This window comes from Pinus tabuliformis, chromosome 3_2 (assembly GCF_031772625.1).
Source record: "Pinus tabuliformis cultivar Carrire ecotype Pingquan chromosome 3_2, CPIR1, whole genome shotgun sequence".
Lineage (NCBI taxonomy): Eukaryota > Viridiplantae > Streptophyta > Pinopsida > Pinales > Pinaceae > Pinus > Pinus tabuliformis.
The window spans coordinates 854,764,537-854,785,110 of record NC_142302.1 but is presented as its reverse complement, the minus strand read 5'-3'; the positions used below and the strand labels follow the sequence as shown (position 1 = coordinate 854,785,110).

At 34.6% G+C, this 20,574-nt stretch overlaps 1 pseudogene; it reads right to left on the bottom strand.

The window, feature by feature from the left end:
- The window catches only part of LOC149183356 (UDP-glucuronic acid decarboxylase 4-like), a 98,586-nt pseudogene extending 84,709 nt beyond the window's left edge, over positions 1-13,877 (bottom strand).
- Positions 13,878-20,574: the final 6,697 nt, after the last annotated feature.

Below are 20,574 nucleotides of genomic sequence, written 5' to 3'. Positions count from 1 at the left end.
TAACTCTCTACCCCTAGGCGAAAATTAAATCTCCCAAATTTTTCTAACACTGTTTTCACTGCATTAACTCAAATGGAAGTTGGAACACAAAGTGGGAATACGGATCCGTAATTTTACTAGGGGCATAGCCATGGACTACTCCACGGATGCATGCATTGCCCCACAATGTTCAACAACAAGAAAATCCCAATCAATAACCCAATCAATAGGTAGGAAAAATGGCTACCCCGCAAAAAGAATAAAAATACAAAATTGAGAGGGAAATAACAAAAGGCAAAAGGCATGTTAACTGGGACCAATGATTATGCCTCTACAGCCACCTTCATCTCCATCTTTATCCACTGGCAAAGGGAAAGACATAAAGTAAGTGCTAGTGAAGACGCTTATATGCCTGTAAGTTTGGTTGGACCTTACAATGGTTTTTATTACTTAATCCATAAACAAATACAAGTAGGAAGCTTGGTATTAACGAATAGTTCTCGTTTGACTTGGTATAATTTCCTTGTTCCCATTAGTGGTCTAATAGCAAGTGCAAGAATGGAAGAATCATGGTCTAGCGCTAATCTATTGCTCATCAGTACTGTGATCTGCTTGGGATATTACTAACTCTCCTGTCTGACACATATTCTTCACTCTCTTCTTATGTTCCCGTAGCTTCATTGTTTAATTCCTTTTCAGAATAGGAATAGGGAAGAGTGAAGAACTCATTCATTTTGTTTCATGTAATGATGGAAGAAGTTGCTTGGTTTCGTGGGCGACATTCATAGGTATCCAGAGGAAGGTGCTTGATTCTCGTAGGCAACCTTCATACGTATCCAGATTTTCCAGTTAATAAGTTAACAATCCACGTCTTTGCCCTTCTGTTGATATCTTTTTGTGATTTTAGAGTAATTATTTTTATGGTTTTTAGAGTTTTCGTGATTTGTTGTTAATTGAACCAACCAATAAAACAAAATACTTGAGTTGAAGAGCCCAACGCAATAGCGTTCGCAAGCTGCTGGATCAGGCATGGTGTGTTGTTGATAGACTGTGGCGGTTATCTGGAAGGTACCATGCTATGATAATGCACAATAATGTGCCTTTTTGTGTTGTTGATTCTGCTGCAGACCATTGTGTGTGAGGCATAATGCACTCTGCACAGAAGGCAAATGAAAAGGGTTGTTGTGAGGCTGAACACGTACATCAATATCAGATAATTTTGATGATGACTGGACATAAAGAGCACTGGGGTAGGGGCTATGCAAACGTTGTGTACAATGGCTAGAACCAAATATAGGATTCAACGAATATTATTAAGAAAACGCTATAATGGCAACACATGTAAGGCCATGCAAAAAAGTTTACACAAAAATGCTCACACATATGGCGGACATATTTACAAAGGAAAGGAGTATAGCGGCACCTCCGACCCATAGCATGGAAAATGTATGGAATTTCTAGCCAAAAATGTTTCATAATTAATGTTAATGCAAAGGTAGAATTAGTTCATTTGAAGGTGAAATTATCTTTATTAATTATTATTGTTATCTTAAATTTTGCCTCTTTAAAATGCCAAAATAAGAAGATCGTTTGGCTGATTGGTCAACACAAACGGTTAATATACTTAATTGATACAGAAAAAGTGCTCTAGATAAAATATCTAACAATCATAGGTTCAAAGTCTAAAAGTTTATTGATGTATGGGCAAGGTTTTAAAAGCATAGGATAATAAAATGATCAACTAAAGCATTCAATTTTATTTATATATATATATATATAATTATTTTGTTTCAACCGAATATGCGGCAAGTTTAAAAAAGATTTGGATGAGGAACACTTCCAAAAACGTTAAACGTGTTGAGCGAAGATTCAGGGAGATTGCCTTTGGTTGACCAGTAGCATTTAGCGTTTTAATGTGTTTAAATTTACAAACCATCTCGACATAAGAGAAAGCAATTTTGAATTTTAAATGTTGCTTTCAACATTGATGTAAAGGCTTGAGTGGAGCGAGTTGTGAGGAAAAGGAAAAAGAATGTAAAATCCATCTTTTCTCCTGGTAGCGTTTTAACCATGCTAACCGAACGACAGTAGGTTTAACGCTTTCTTCGTCTCCTCTAAAATCAAAGTCAATCTTTGGCAGATTCATTGAGCTTTCCATGAAAAATTCATGGAAAATTTCCAATCATTAAGCTCTTTTATCCAACTATTTTGAAAATTTGTCGATGTTCATTGCACCCCCCGAGTCGCTGGAATATTGTTTATTTGTCCTACTATGCGTTGTTCAGTCTTGTTCAAAATCCAGCACTAGTGTATGTAAAGCTATTGAGTCAAATGACAACTATTAAATGGACTACTTCTATACCTGTTTCTGAACATGAATATTCATGTTGAATATTTCTTCCAACTACAAGCCAAAGGCATGACATGATATTAACCTCTACGGTACTAATTATAGTGGGAATACACTGTCTTAAACACTTTCCGTACTATCAGACAGTTCCAACATCTTTCTATTGACGGCGTCCAAATCACCCAAAAATAGGATTACAAATGCTCTATCGGCTACTTGGTAGTTTGGTGCGGAAGCATTTTCAATTTTGGTTTTTTTTGTTTTTAGTGGGATATTTTGGAAATTTTTCTGATCAGTTTTTCGGCTGTAATTTTTTTTAAATCTAGCAGAAATTTATTGAAATCACAAACTTGACGGATATGTCCTACACAATTATCTTAATAATTTTTCAAAGTGCCTAATCTATATATACAATTAAAAAACAATTTAAATAAAACAAATCAAAATTTCTTTCCAAAAAAACACACTAAAAACAACTTATTTTTTTTTGTTTATTTGTATGCCCAAGTAAGTGGGTATGGTAAGTGGATATTTCCGTATTATCGTGGGCGTCACGTTTTAGGTTTTTGTTTCACATCACAGATTTGTCTGCAACCACTTGTTTTCCAATGAACGTCCTATTCTGAGTTTCGTTCAACCGAGGAACGATGATATTTAATGCTCTGCTGGTCGGTGGTATTTACAGCTTCCAAACTTTTGCCCAAGCCGCCGCTTGGCCCACCTCACTCGTGTAGCAATTTTCAACTTGAGAGTTTGCATGGAAAGTTGAAATAAACAAAAATTATGCACGACAGCTATTCTGGCCCATACGAACCTTCAACTCAATTCGCACTCATAAAATTGAGAATGACTTTGCCCCAAGCGAATCTTCAACTCAATTCAACCTCATGAACTCTCGGCCCCATTTTAGGTTGTCCAAATCGACAGCGACTTTGGCCCAGACGAACCTTCAGGTGAATTTACCCTCGTCAAATCTGGTCCCTTATCACAATAACCAAATGAAAGCATATTTAAAGTATCCGTGGCAAGTGATTCCAATCCAAAGCGTTCACACATCGTTCACAGCTAATTGCATCTGGCGTTTATTTTGGAATATCATTTTCAGAATTTGTGGAGGGTAGGTGTTTAATTGGTAGTGTACATAAATCAAAGTTGAGTTTTAATGGTGAGTTTGTTTTAATAGAATATTAGTAGAAGTTGGGTTCCGATTCTGTCCTGTCATCTTAATAGTTTTCTTGTTTTTCTAATAGTTTTAGGTGTTTTTTTTTTTTTTTTAACTTTTGTGAAGATCTGTTTCTTCTTATTTTTCAACTCTTATTGTTAATAATTAGGTTTTATGTTCTAAATCTTTCTTAGCTCTTGTATTTATCTTTATCATCTTGTTATTAGATCCTTCAAGTATTTATTTATGTTGTCTTTGGTTAATTTTTCTTGATTCCTTGGTTTATTTGTATGGCCTTAGCCACTTATTTTGTAGTTGACCCTGATTCTTTACTTTCTCTTACTTTGATTATTTTTGTTTGAATTTTATTTATTATTTTTTCTTTTTGTGTATTATTTAATGTATTTTTATTCAGTAATAGGGTCTTGACTCCATTTTTATTAATAGAAACTGACTCTTTTCTTTATTTTTCTAATGTGCTCCTTGGTTAATGTTTGATTTTGATAATTCGTTTTATTCTATATATATTTCAAAATTTAATCTTTTTCTTGTTTGAGGTTTCACTTTGTATGTTTGATTCTTTTATATTTTTTATTATTCCATTCCTTAGTCTATTAATTAATGTTATAAATTAAATAATATTATATTGTATCCACTATCCACTAAGGGTTTCTACATTGATCATGGGATGGTTCCAAAACATGACAAACATTTTACTGTGTGATTTCTACCCTTTTTTATCTTAGGTCTGTTTATTTTCTTATTTCTATTTTTATAATTAAATTGGTTAATTAGAAAAACTGTTATATGAATAAGTTTCATAATTTATTTTATATAGTTATCAATTTTTAGGCATGACATAAGCCTAACCTATTTATAGATTAACATTTTTTTATCATAAAGTCAGGCTAAATGTACGGGGAAATAAATATTCTTAAATAATTCCTAAAATCTAATTTATATATTATTTCTTTTTATAATTACTATTAATGATATTAATTTAAAATAAAGTTCCAATCCAATTAGTTTTTATGGTTTTTTAATTAATCTTAATAAATATAATATGTATAGTAAAATAAGTGCTTTTTATATTTATTATAAATTTGTGTTTATAGATTTTTGTTAGCCATTTAATTTGTATGATTAATAATTTATTAAATGATTATTTTTTCAACTTTTTTAAATTCGTAACATCTTACGCTAAGTTATTTGTATTTACTTTACTAACATAGAGGTGTATAGAAAATCCTAACCGGAATTTTGATGTTTAAGACTAATTTTTGTTTAATCTTGGGAAAAAGTAAATCTTGAAAATTCACTGGAAAAAACCTGAGTGAAAATTCTTTTACCAAACAATTAAGCAATTGATTATCTTTCTTTACTCGGAGATAAAATATTATCTCAAAATGACAGAGTCAAAGAAGGGCAGGGAGGCTGGACACATCTGGAAATAGGAAAAAAAGAAAAATAAGCAGCTACACACCCCGCTGTGACATGAGGCAGGACACTTCCCCTGGGGTATTCTTTGAGGTGCACAGAGGGCCAGTGGAACCCACAGATTTGTTGTGACTAAATAAGTTATGGGTTGGACCTCGGAGAGGTCTTCTTCCCTTGAACTTCCCTGAAGGGTGAATGATAAACAAAAAATGTTCTGGTAATACGAGGCACGGGGGAGTATTTCTCGAAGGTGGTGGTTGTGGTATTTCCAGTGGATTATCAGATTCCTTAGTACTACAACTAAGCATTATCGTAATTTTGAGTACTATACAGCTGTGTTAATAATGTTTTTTATTAAAGAAAAAAAGTGAATCTGATTTTTATATAAATTAAGAAAAACCCTAAACTAGATATTGGATACTATTGGAAAGAATCGTTTTGTTGTTTAGTCCACCACTGTAAGTTATGTTGCTTCTCTATTACTGGAAAAGGAAAACATAAGAAGTTGTTACATAAATTATTATTTTAAAGAAGTTTTTTATATTTAAACTTGAAAAGAAATAATCTGATTACTTTTTTCTTGCAATAAAACCAGAAATGTTGACAATCATATATTATTAACGGATAACGGTGAACAGGTCTCTTGGTGATGAAACTTATAATAAAATAAGGGAAGCTGTGAGGCAGCAAGTCTCTGCCTTGAGTGGGGTAGAATGCTTTTCTGCGCTGGCTGGGCGGAGCATTGGACAGTACTGGCCTTCATATCTTGCGGAAGGTGTCTGCTCAGTTCTGTAGCTAGGAAAAATTAGCATTCTGCGACAATAAAGGTCACACTAGTTTAAAAATTTGCAAAGATTGACTATCATGTGTAGTTAAGATCAAATTGGGCATGAAATTGTGAACTCCCTTGCTTACACCTAGCAGTCCAGTGCAGTATTATTTGATCTTTGTGGTGCGAATTCAACAGATTCTGATGCGCTAGAAAAGCCTTGGTATTTCGTTTCCACTATTCCCCCCATCCTATAGACATAGATTTCTGTTTCAGTTTCCAATAGACATAGATTTATGTTTCAGTCTCAGAACCTCAGAGATCAAGAAGATTGCAAAAGGTCAGAATACTATAAGGTCAGATATCATCTTAGGAGATCTGTTATAGAAGTTTTATCTATGACTCAAGTCTTAAAGCTTCGAGCCACAAGACCTCTACAATGATTGAGTAGCATGAGGAGATTCAAAGAGCTCGAGACCATATCCAAAAATTCTGCCCTGAATTCTTGTTTTGGTCACTGTTTTTAAAGGCAATTTTGAGGACATAAAATATGTGCAAGCCTCTCTGGCTAGAATAAAAAATCTTAGAAATGTTATACCTCAGATCAACCTTTGTACAAGGGACCAAGATATCCATAGCCAACTCGATTTGATTGTTGTGGTTATGAAAAGGACAGAATCATTAAAGAACACCTATTAGTAAGTCCTGAACATAGAAAGCGTTTTTTCCAAGGAAGAATGATCTTGAAGTGACTGAGGTTGTGCATCTAGAAACTCTCTTATCTTTAATGATCACTCCTTGTTATGTCTAATAAAAGACCAACCAATTAGAAGATGCTAATACTCATTAGCAAGGAAGAACTCTTCTCAGAAACCAAAGTTACTTGGTCTACTAGAAGAATGAAAAAGTCTCAAGTGGAAAGGAATCAATTGTTTCAGTCATAAACAAAGCCAACGAAGTTTGATTGCACTCCCAGATCTCTAAGTTTGAAAAATCTACAAGTCATCTTGAGACATGTAATTCAGCTTCAATAAGCAAGGTTGATGATGTAAAGGAAGCAAAATTACTTGATGATCCTGAATATTCCTTTACTAGGGTGTGTAAATATTCTGGGCTTACAGTGAAGAAAAGGGTCGAAGCCCTAATCCAAGATCGAAGATTCTCTCCTCCTTTCATTTATGAGAAGGATCAAAAATTGGTATTGAAGATGGACTTTGAACAAACCACAGAACATGTGATCCAAATCTTAATATGTTTCAGATCTGATAGGCCAAAAATCTCAGAATTTAGAGGCCAAAATACCTCAAGCAGACACTTGATGAAATAAATTGAGAAACCTCAATCTTATGACAAAGGTTGAGCATCATTTGTCCTATGGTATATCTCTGAAATGAAAGCCAAGACTTCTGAGGCATATTCCTATGACAAGTTCTGAGTTCCCTTGTGATGAAAAGTATAGTGATCTAACACAAATTCTGGATGAAAGGAGTTTGTCTTCAAGTTAGAGACACATTTTGATCTTGCAGACCCTAACCAATATGTTACAAGTGGACTTATTGTGGACAAGTGAAAGGAACCCTGATGAGGAGCTTAAGAAGTGATTTTTCTTCCTCAGCTGAAGAATTTGAATCATACCTCGAAGAAAAATGATATAGCTGAAGTCTTTTGACCCAAGATGAAATTGGCAGTGTCATACTGAGCAAGGTATTCCATGACCAGAATATTAGGATCTCATACACCATCAAGGGTGGCAATACTTTTGGTAGGGACGTCATACACCAGCAAGAGCTATAGAATTTTCATCTGGGATCACGAATGCCTATTGAAGCACAAATTAAGTGAGGATAAATAGATGTTGGATATTGGTTGCAAGAGTAAACCTGAAAATTTTACTGTGTTTATAAGAGAAACGTGTCCTAAGAAAGGCGATGAAATCATGAACCATTCGTATGAATCTTAAGGAACGAAGTTGAGAGACTTGAGAGGGAATTGTCTTGTACAGTGTAACACAGGAGGATTTTAATACAATATTACTCTCTCCAAAGCTTTGTTCTTGTGTGTAACTGTTTTAGTCATGTATCCTAAATTTCTCATGACAAGGATCTTTTTAATGCAAGGATTTTTTTAATGCAAAGATCCTGATAACATCATATATTTATAACTTGTTGTATATTTCATTGAAAGACTACAACTATAAAAACATCATTAGCAGGTCTTTGTTATAAAAAGTTTCATTTGTGAAGGGCATCTGTGCACAAGAGAACCTTCCAAACTAGTAGATAGTATGTGATGACTGCATTCAAAAGGAGACTTGAGCAGAGTCTAGATCCAACGAGCAGGGAGATGGTGATGAAAACTTGGCTTTCATCAAGAAGACAAAGAAAGGGAAAAGGGAAAGTTTTCACCAAGGTAGGAAAAAGTGACAGAGAAGGACATCAGCCTGGAAAGAAGAACGACATGAACATGATCAAGTACTTTGTTTGTAGCAAGGTCACTATGCTTCTTAGTGTCCAAAGAAGAAGAAGGGCAAAGAGAAGGCACAATAGGTAGCAACGGCAACAAAAACCTAAAACTATCTGTGAAATGTGTAATCCTCTTCCTGAAGTAATGTAGTGTATCTTCTCTTCAGCTCTTCCAATTCCTTCTCAAATTGAACTCTGATTCGTGTATTCTATCATAAATAGAAAGAAATGTATGTAGTGAGCTTAAAATGACACTCCAAGTTCATACACATACTTAGGCAACTTCCAATAAGATAACATCAGGATCTAGGTAAACTAATAAATATTGGCTGAACAAATCTAGCAAATCTTGCACAACAAATTTAGCAAATTTAGAATAGAGAAGTTATATGGAAATATTTTGGAAGTACCTCTTCTTCATGAAGCTTTCTAATTCGCTCCTGTTCCTTCCGTATCCTCAACATCTCATGGTACAGAGGGTCAGGAACATTTGCATGCTTCACTGTAAAAAACCATCAGCAAAGTTGGTTTAACATAATAAAAGTAAAGCATAGAGGAGATGATCCAAAAGAAGACCTTTCTCCAAATTGACCCACAATGAAGGTAACAATGTGTAGCAGTGCACGAGGTATTCCACGAACAGAAGATAATGACCTAATGGCTTGCAAGGGAATTGATAAGCTTCAGAGCTCAAGGACAACTGTCAGCCTCATACAAGGACTAGAATTTTCAGCTGGTGGCTCATAACATGGATGAACCTAAACATGACCTTTCTCCACATTGACCCAAGATGAAATTGGCAGTGTCATACTGAGCAAGGTATTCCATGACCAGAATATTAGGATCTCATACACCATCAAGGGTTGCAATACTTTTGGTAGGGACGTCATACACCAGCAAGAGCTACAAAATTTTCATCTGTGATCACAAATGCCCATTGAAGAATAAATAGATTTTGGATATTGGTTGCAAGAGTAAACCTATCGTTAATTACTGTAATGCCATGTGAGAAATACTATCGTAGTTAATTAACTATTAGCATGCCTTATTGATAAATCTGACGTGTAGTTTATGGAACACCTGGAAGAAGAGCTATACCTTTTTTATTCACATTAGACATTTGTATCCATTTCAAGAACGGTATGTGTCTTGTTATTCTAGTAATTGGAGTCAAGCCAATTAATACACATGTATGTAATATGTCTCGTGCAACTCTACCATATAAATAAAACATATGTGTTTATATCCCTTCAAAAAATTGTTCTTACCATGCCTTTAGATATGTGTTTATATGCCTTCAACAAATGTCATAGATCGCTTAGACACGTAGTAAATATGCATTCAAATGCCCATGCAGGAGGGAAACAATGCTTTAGCACATGCAGTTAACATTTTCTTTGGCACTAGCAATTTGACCATCACCGAGCAGGGAGGCGAAAGCCCAATTGAATCAAATCATTCGCACCTACGACTCGTGGTGCAGTAGCCTAGAGAGGTTGCAAAGAAGTTGCTTTCCTTTTCTTTCGTGTGGTAGAAGATTCATTCCGGTAAGCTACAGAGGATCACCCTTGGGGCTTAGAGTAGATTTCATAGCCGAGACGCTCCATATAGTCACGAGAGAAAATTTGATAGCTGAGATGCTCCATATAGTCATGCGAGGGACCCAACCAATATGATGACTCCTGGAGCAGTAATGTCCAGCTGGGAGCAGTAATGCCTAGCTCCAATCCAATTGGACTTTATGTAGTTAACGAGCAAGGGCAACATGGAAACCTAGCAACCTGGTAAACTCTGAAAAAGTGGAGCTTTTCGCAAAAAATTTCAGAATCCACTGATTTTTGCAAGAAATTTAGGAATCCATTGATTTACGAGGAATTTCGGAATCCACTGGCTTCCCTCAAAAACCTATAGGCTGAAAAACCACCATCAAAAAAGGGTCGAACTTAGTTTAATAGAGGGAGAAATTTTTAGAAGTTTGTATCAGGCTGGAGAATAACCTTCATCACCATATCAGTGCTTATTAGCATGACCAAGATGTAGCCTCTAGCGCCAATGTTGACAGGAGCTTGAGTCAGCGTATCATTGTTTGAACTAGGTGATGTCCTTCATCCACTTCGTGCATCTGATGGCAAACCCATATGTTATGGGCCTAATTTGAAATCAGAAACACTAACAAATTCCAATTCTGTAAAGAAGATATAACATGATGCCCTTAGCAGGTTATGATATTCTGATTGCAATATTAAATGAAAGCAGATAAACAAAAAATTTCAACAAATTATATTTTTTTAACAGCAAATTAAAATGTTGTAATTTGATCTACTCTATCACAATAAACACTGCAGTCCATGTATAAAATGTAATTTGCAACAGGAAAACAAATGCTGCAAACTGCTATATACTCTCCTTAGAAGGTATGAATGCAGAGTTTAAGGATTTTTTGCAAAGTTCTTTATCTTTGAGAAAGAAACTTGCATAAAGAGGTTATTCAAAGTTCTTAAAAGTTCAACTTAAAGGAAAGTTCTTAAAAGTCCAGCCTATGAAAAAGTTCCGAACAAGAAGCTGCTTAAGAAATTTCTTAAAAGTTCAGCTTGAAAGAAAGTTCTTAAAAGTCCAGCCTAAGAAAGTTCTTAAAAGTTCTGAACGAGAAGTTGTTTAAGAAAGTTCCGAACTAGAAGCTGCTTCACGATTTCAGAAACTACAAACTACAACAAAATGAACAAAAAATTGTTATGTTGTACACCAACAAAATGAACAAAAGGTCTATAGTAACAAGAAATAGTTCTATTCAAATTAAGAAATAGCTCCATTTACAGTAACAATAAATAGTTCCATTCAAATTAAGCAAGGTCTACATTAACAAGAATTATCAACAATAACATATTAAATTTGATAGTTAATCAGATCAATATCTGTTTAAATTAATAACAACACAATATCTGTTTTAATTCGAATGTTTATCAATGTTTTACAGGAGGTGCAGCACTGGAAAAATGCCAAGAACATATCAAGTCAAGAACAATCCAGAAAAACATTGATTTGTTCAACCTGACATTAAGATCCAGCCATGCCCTAAACTAGCAATGAAACAGAAGCAAAAGAAGGGTATTCTGGAAGCAAAACAAGGTTCTTTGGCTAACAGCCATGCCCTGAACGAGCTCTAGAGATCCGAGATTGTTATGGTATGAAGACAGAGACATGGGATTCTTAGCAATAAGGTATTAAACCTAGCTCTGGAAATCCCAGCGCCACATAAGTGTTACAAAGGCCCAAATGGCAGTGTCAGAAAGATCCAGACGTCAAAAAGGGAAAGCTAGGAAAGGAAACATATTAAACTTGCCATGTATGCTGGTGAAACAGAACTAGCATTTAATGTGCTCCGCTAATGCTAGCATTAATTTAGCTAGTATTTACTAGTTTGAAAATACAAAACAAATTACTAATTATAACATATGGTTTTGCTCTTCGGCCTCAGGAAGAGGCCAAATAAGAAGGAAAATAAATATGTATCGAAAAACTTTGGATGGCAAATCGGTCTTTGTCAAGAAACTTTAGTTATATCGTCATCAGTGGGATTAACAAACAGGTGAACTAATACTAAGATGAGCATAATCGATTACTATAGTCCCTGGCCATTCCCAGATGGCAGGGACTAATAAGCATTTTTGAAATTTGTTATAAATTTGTTTCTATAGATTTATAGATTTTTATTGGCTATTTAATTTATTAAATAACTATGTGTTTTTCAATTTATTAAATAACTATGTTGTCCACCCATTTAATTTATTAAATAATTATGTTTCCACGCCATTTAATTTATTATATAATTATGTTTTCAACTTTTTATAAATTTAATTTAAATGTAAAATCTAACAAAACTAAATTTAACAAAAACCAATTTACGTCCTCTGCATTAAGAAATATCTTACATTTCATGTGTAAGTAAAATTCTGAATAAAACCCATCGGTTTCATCTCCCAAAAACACAAATTTCCAAGAAATAGAATATAAAAAAACAGATTTCGAAGCAATGAAGAATGATTCCCAATGCAGCACTTTTATCATAAATTAATAAGATTGACTACGAACGAAGACTCTTCAAAATTAAAGATAAAACCATCACCTTGTCCATTCTTTGTTGGTAGATTTATTTGGGATTTAGATTCACCTCCACAAACATAGACTGAGAATGCAGTAAATTACTAAATTTATTCGAAAAAAAATTAAAATTTAAAAAATTTAAGTTAACGTAAATTTTATGATGATATTGAATGAATAATTTTAATTATATAAATATAAAATTGTTTGTTAGTAAAATGTTAATTATAATAAAAAAAATAGATAATATTTTCTCTTTTTAATTAAAAAACGGTTAAAATATGAACTTTTCTAAATATTTAAATAACATTTTTTTTTTTATTACAGTTGAAAAAACAAATACTTAAATTTTTTTCAAAATTTTAAAACTAAATAAATAAATTATTAAAAGAAATATTGGCTTTTAAAATTTATAAAGCAAAAGGAAAATAAATTATTAGAATAAATAATTGATTTTAAAATTCATAAAACAAAAGAATTATTATTATTATTTTATTGATTTAATCATGATATCAATTAAAAAGAATTAATATAAATCAAACATTTATACATTTAAGAAAATATGGAAAAAGGTTTTTAACGATCAATCTCATGTTGCTAAAAAATAATAATTATAGAAACTATTTATTTAAAAAGAATTAATATATAAGCTAAACATTTATACATTTAAAAAAACATAGAACAAGATTTTTAACCATGGATATTTATTCAATTTTACCATTGAGATTCTTGTTCTGTAAATAGGCTTTCTTACAATACCATGCTTATCAATACCGCATGCCAAAAAAACTATATCTCACTTGTTATAAAGTTTGGCCATATAATATTTTTTTAATTAATCAATTAAATTAAAAGAGAAAAAAAAGTATAACCACTATGGAGAAAAATTCATCTTTTGATTTATGTACAATACTATAAATATTTTAGAATATTTAATGTATCTTTAATTTTTATGATATACTTAATAATTATTGAAAATTAAATTAAAATTTAGAAACCTAATTCCAAAATCCATAATCATTACTTTTATCATTTTTTTTTAGAAAAATCATAATTTTTATAATAAAAAATAAAAAGGTCTAAATATTATTATAATATATTAATTTAGCATTAGTATTATTTTTTGAGCCCTCGAGTCTACTAATTTTTTGAGCCCTCGAGTAAAATCTAAATTTAGAACTATAATAACAATAAAAATAAAATTCTTTTAACTAATATACATTGCAATGTTTGGTCCCGTTCACTATAGAACTCATATATATGTGTGTATTAAATGGGTATTAACTGCAGAGTGATATGACGCCTGACTGTTGTACATATCATTGAATGTGATTAAACATTCATTAAACAGCAGGTGTGGAGATCCAAATTGGGATGCTCCTGGGTAGATGTGCACATGACTTTATGCTTTACCATGCTATGATGTCCCTTGTCCATAGCTCCACGGGGCATCCATCTTCTCCGAAGGATAGTACCTTGGGTTGCGCATGCCATCTGTTGTGGCTCCCTGTCGTCGATCTCTACTCCACGATCTGACGATAAAGTTTGGCTAGAGTTTGACCTAACCAACTGCCTGCGTCGAATATTTCGAGTCTCATTGTTTCTATCATTCCTCTGCATCGTGTTGCTCTGTGAGGGTTCAGGATATGGTGCTTTACGAGGCTCTGGTTACGGTGCTCTGCGAGATATAAGAGCAGGAGAGTCTGTCAAACACACCAGAACAGGTAGCCCCTTACTGTGCCATCCTATTCTTTGCTTGATTGAGAAGGAAGACTCATATTAAACAGTTAATGAATTTAGGAACAATCTTAGGGTTTCATTGCCGCTGTGCAGGGATGACTGGTGGAATTTCAGAGATGGTTGAAGGCAACAAGCATCCCAACTCATCTGCAGCCGGTAAGTAAATATCATAACAGGATTAAAATGAGATTAGTCGATCTCAGATCTTGATTTCTTTATGGGTATTCGCTACGATTTCCTTGTATGGTGCAATATGGTTTTAAAGTTGGGCTTTAACCCTCTTTTGTAGGTGGGAGACTCATTGAAGTCGTGCCCTCATCTCAGGTAAGCCCCTGCTTGTTTAAAGCTAAGTTTATAAGTATGAGCCGAAGGCTTTGGTCTCATTAACAATGACTAACTTTTGCCTTCTCTAGATTACAGGTATGCTATACTCAGGAGGGTTTAGAATTCAAACTCACAACTCATAAATGTCAAGGAACTCACAGCGTGGCCATTGCTTTTCAGGTTGGAGCTAGACTCTGGTCTGTGGTTGTAATAAGATTTTAAGGGTGCTTTCTGAGAGGACTTATGCTTGCTAGCATGTTAGAGTTGTAATGTCTAGACACGTGTTTTCCTTAACCTTTATTTGTTTATTTATTTAACTGGCCATATCAGTTGGTCATTTCTACAGTTGGAACTGTAATTGATAATGAGTTTAAAGGCCTTCGAGCCAGTTTTTTCTTTTTAAGGATTGCATGTGTAACTGATTACAAATTCTGGTTGAGATGCCATCGTTCGACTACTCGAGGGATTTGTTTTAATGTTTGTCTACTACATTTTTATCCACAGAGTTGTTTTGGTTTGGCTTACATGTTGTATGAGAGATGCTTACGATACATACACCTAATTATCCGCACATAGTCTTTCTGATGGGGAATATAGACATTGGTTATTAAGTTGTGCGAGATTGTAAAGAAAGACTCACATATTACTATCTCTATTTTTTGATACACAGGATTTGTTATGCATTATGCCGACTCTTGAAGCTACTCTATCATGATTTTTACTACATTTCTTGAGTTTCGATGGTAATTATGTTTGTCAGCATATTGCATCAAAAAGGCGGTTACTTTCTTTCCTCTGATATTGATAATTATATGCTCAAGAATGTATTATGGAATTCTTGTTAGTATTCTAAATTTTACTCTATTCTAGAGTTCAAGTTTTCTTTTATTTCATACTTATCATTTATGAAGTTCTACTATTAGAGTGTTCGTCTTTTGTGGAGTATTTTAGAATCTTCATGGCTGTTGACTTAGTAGTTAGTTTACTACCTTAGTCACATGCATGTATATTCAAATATTAACAACTACAGTTCAATATTGCTAATCTATTCCACATATATTAATAGTTACTGCATGTGTTTACATGTACAGTTCAACAATGATTCTTTTGATAGCTTACTACTTCAACTATCTATTAACTTATAAAACAGATAATAATGACTACTATACACAATCATATTTACAGTTTAGCAATAACTCTTGTAAGTAGCTTGCTATCTCAGTTTATCTATTAACCTGTAAAAACCATATTTTCGAAGGGTCTCTCCTCCCAACCACAAGTCTAGAAATCACGTCCAGACTCTCCCCCGAGCATCTTCTAACTTTTCAATGCTGGATCTAATCCAGTTGCAGTCAGTACTATGGGCCTCAAGACTTCGGTCCAGCCTTAATCTTTGTACTCTTTTGTCGGCTGTACTAAGCAAGTTCTTCCCACTAGTTTATTCCACCCAGCTCTAGGAACCCCTTTCTTCTATTTTCCCCTCTCTATATTACTTTTCTTAGGTAGAGCATAACTGTTTCTTGGAAACCATTTCTTTTAAATAAACAAAATAGTTTTATTTTGTTAAAGTATTACTACCTATAATTCAGGTAATTATCGTATGTGTTTCTTGGCTCTTCAGCCTATATCAGTTCATATTCCTCATAAAATCAAATAGCATTTAAAAATATCTTTTTAGTAAAACAAACATTCACTTAATGATCTCAGTAATCTTTATGCAACTTGTGGTGTTACATCACCCCCCCCCCCCATGAAGAACACCGTCCCTGGTGTTCTCTTCCGCTTCAGAAAATAATGTGGGATAAACATTTTGCATGAATTCCTCCTCTCCCCAAGTCACCTCTTCTGGGACAAAGTGCTTCTGTTTCACTTTAACCTGGGTGATGGCTCGCTTCCGCAAGTTGGTTTCCCGTTGATCGAGGATATGAAGAGGTTTTTCCAGGAACTCCCCTTCCGGTTCGACTTGCACCATAAAACAATTCTCAGTTACTTTTTATAAAAAACAATATATATATATATATATATATATATATATATATATAGATATCTATCTATCTATATATATATATATAGATATATAGATATAGATATCTATATATATATATCCAGTCTTTACCCATTAAACCATTTTACCTAAATATTTTCCCAATCAATAATCTGCTGAGGGTTATACACATATTTATTTAGTAAGGATACATGAAATACATTGTGGACCCGAATGTGACTTGGTAGAGCAAGCTTATAGGGCACCGATCCAATTCTTTCCAAGACCTGAAAGGGGTCGCAGTATCGGGGCACTAATTTAGCATAACCCCACCACTGCAACGAATTTTTCGAAGGCTTCACTATCAAATAGACATGATCTATGGGTTGAAATTCCCTGTAAGTCCTTTTTTTATCTGCATACACCTTCTGTCTATCCTGGACCACCCTTAAATTTTGTCGAACTTTCTTAACAGACTCATCCATTTCTTCTAGCATGTCAAGACCCAATGCTAGCTTATTCACTGGATTATTCCAGTCTATGCATACTCTACACTTACTTCCGTACAACACCTCGAAAGGGCTCATGACTAGTGATTCGTGATATCTGTTACTATATGAAAATTCCACTAGATGGAGATAGTCCTCATACTTGTGTGGTTGTTACATCACAAACATGCATAGCATGTCGTCTAACACATGATTTAATCATTCAGTCTATCCATCTGTTTGAGGATGGTAGGCAGTACTAAACTAGACTTGAGTACCTAGTCCTGCAAAAAGAGTCTTCTAGAAGGTGGATGTGAATTTCATGTCCCTATTCGAAATCACTACCTTGGGTATCCCATGTAAGCGAAATATCTCCTTCATAAATATTTCTGTGCTTTCCATTGTTTTAAATGTGGATTTCACAGGTATGAAGTGAGCCGTTTTACTCAATTTGTCTACCACCACCATAATGGAATCATGATGCTTCCTTGTGCGGGGTAAACTAGTAATGAAATCTAAGGATATAGTCTCCCATTTCCATTTTGGAATGGGCAATGGTTGTAACAATCAAGTGGGGTGTTGGTGTTCCGCTTTCACTAGTTGACACTCCAGACATTTGGACAAATATTATGCAATATCCTTCCTCAATGCTGGGCCAAAAGTACCCTTCCTTGATGGCTAAAAACATTTTCTGGTAGCCTAGGTGGCTAACACAAGGTTTCTTATGAAACTCATCTAATATCAATAGTTTAATCGAGTTTTGATTTGGAATTTAAATTATGTTTTTAAAAGTGAGAAGATTATCAGAATTTATTCCAAGTTCTGATTCTTCCTTTTTCAACAGAGCTTCTTTTGTTTGTTGCTAAAGGAAAGTATATTCTGGATCCCTGTTAGCTGCCTCCTTTATGATTTCAGGAATATTTGAAGTTGCTTGGCTCATTCGAACCTCATAAATATAGTGCAACTTTCTGGTCAGTGCGTCAGCCACATGGTTTTCTTTCCCTTTTAAATGTTTCATCTCAAAGTTGAATTCACTTAAGAAAGCTATCCATCTGGCATGTCAGGCATTTAAGCTAGATTGATTGAAGAAATTGGTAAGGCTACTATGATCTGTTAGCAGCAAAAATTTCTTCCCCAAATGGTAATGCCTCCACATTTTAAGTGCATGCACTATTGCAGTCAATTCAAGGTCATAAGCTAAATATCGTTGCTCATACTCCTTCAACTTTCGAGATTCATAAGCAATCACCTTTCCATCCTATGTCAGCACCCCACCAACACCCTCGTTTCTTGCATCCATGCAAACCATGAAACACTTTTCTGGATCTACTACTTTTAGTATTGGTGCAGTGGTGAGAAGATTCTTTAGTTTTTCAAAGCTTTGTTGACAATCTGTTGTCCATTTGAAAGTGCGTCCCCTTTTCTGTAAAGATGTCATTGGAAAGACGATCTTTATACCCCTCAATGAATCTATGCTAATCTCCATCTAATCCAAAGAATGATCTGATATCAACGACATTCTTAGGGGTTGTCCATTCCATGACCTTTTTTATCTTTTCTGGGTCTATTGCAATGCCTTTTGTGGAAATAACGTTACCCAAATACTGGATTTGATCCTTGAAGAAATCACACCTTCTGAATTTGGCATACAACTAATTTTCCCTTAATGTCTACAACACTATTTTCAAGTGTTCTTTGTGCTCCTCCTGGTTCTTAGAATATATTAAAATATCATCTATGAAAATTAATACAAATTTATCCAGGTAAGGCTGGAAAATACCATGCATCAAACTCATAAAGGTGGCTAGAGCGTTTGTGAGGCCAAACGATAATACCACAAACTTGTAATGACCATAACGAGTACGGAAGGCTGTTTTGTAAATATATTCATCTTTTATTCTTTTTTGATGGTATCTGGATCTTAGATCGATTTTCGAGAATACCCTATCTCCTTGTACCTGATCAAATGGATCATCAATATGTGGTAAAGGGTACTTATTCTTGATAGTTAGTTTGTTTAATTGTCGATAATTGATGCACAATCTGAGGATCCCATCCTTTTTTCGTACAAATAATATGGGAGCTCCCCAAGGGGACACACTGGGGTGAATATATATTTTTATCTAGAAGCTCCTATAACTGCATTTTGAGCTCTATCAATTTAGGTATGCTCATGTGATAAGGAGCTCTGGAAATGGGGGTTTTACCTGGAATTAACTCAATGGTGAAGTCAATATCTCACTTTGGCGGTAAGCCGGGAACATTTTCCATAAAGACATCCACAAAGTCCTGAATTATAGTGATAATTTCTAGCGAGGTCATCTTATTTTTAGAATTTGTAAATCCCACCTGCACAACATAAATTTGACACCCTTTTCTAATTCGTTTTCCTAATTGATTGGCAGTAATAGGATGGAGCTTGGTACTGGTTTTTATTCCTTGTAATTCCTTCCTTTGACCTAATTCTAAAATAAAATTTACAGTCTTCTATTTACAGTCTACCAAGGATCAACATTTGTCCAACCAGTCCATCCCAATTAATATGTCATAAGAACCCAAGGGTAGTATATTAAGATCAACGTAAATAGGTTGCCCAGAAATGGTTATGGGACAACATTCTTGTTACAGGGAAAAGTGTCTACTTAGAACTACTTATCCCACTAAGGTGTGATAGCTGCCTTAGAAACAAACAAAGTAAAGCTACTTTCGTTTTTCCTTTATGAAGTATAGATAGAGGGAAACAAAGAAGACCAACCTCTGTCTTGCACTAATCTCATGGTTCGATTCCTCTCTTCCTTGATAGTCTTTCGCTACTTATTCCCTTGCACGCCCAGCTTCACAGAGTACCTGTAAGATCACAGTAGCACAACACTATACAAGAACATGGATCTATAATCATAAACAATCTAGGATCAGATGTAAATTGACCATACAAATGCAGCAAACATAAATGACACAAGAGTATGGAGGAAAACTTGAATAGCCTTTATTGATAAACAAGAAGGAGCCAAGAGGAGTTACAACCAGTTGTTCTGACCCAGCATTAATCTCTCAGCAAGGAAGCCCCTCTTCACCTCATACAAAGCTTAGATCACCCAACAATCTGATGTTTGTCTCAAGAAACCAACATCAATTCCTTACAATACGCAAAATTCCAGCCTCTGGATCTCTGGGATGAGGGATCCATATATAGATATCTGTAAGGGGGATGAGTCAGCTTGTGATTTGATTAGTGTCTTCCCTCTGATAGTTCTTGCTTCCACTTGGAGATTGATGATCTCTTACTCATCCTTGGTCGAATTCAGAGAGGCAAGTGTCACAGGAGAAGTTTCTGGAAGCTTCCATTGCCTCTCCACCTCGCGAAATGACACTGCCATTTGTCATTTCTCGCCCATCGCACCCCATAGAAGGGATTTTTGAAATGAAACGCACCCCCACAGTGTACTTAGGTGAGATGCAATGCACTTGGCCAGTGGAGCAGCTGAAATGATCCTGTTTTGACCAATTCTGAGCAGTTTTTCATGGAGAACTTTTGGGAGAAGCTGTAATCAGTTGACCTTGTTCCTTTAGGGGTTAGAACAACACTTTTAGGGACTTAGGAGCCCTTGGTTTATGGACATTTCATGCTTGGGGTTGTAGTGCCCAAAAATGTCTAGAACAGTTGCCCCCTAAAGCATGAGGTTGTTAATCCTTTGATGTCGGGTGAAATGCTTTATTATGAGGATCCGAAGTTCTTTCAAGCTAGGAGGAGACCTGTAATAAGATACAATAATATACATTA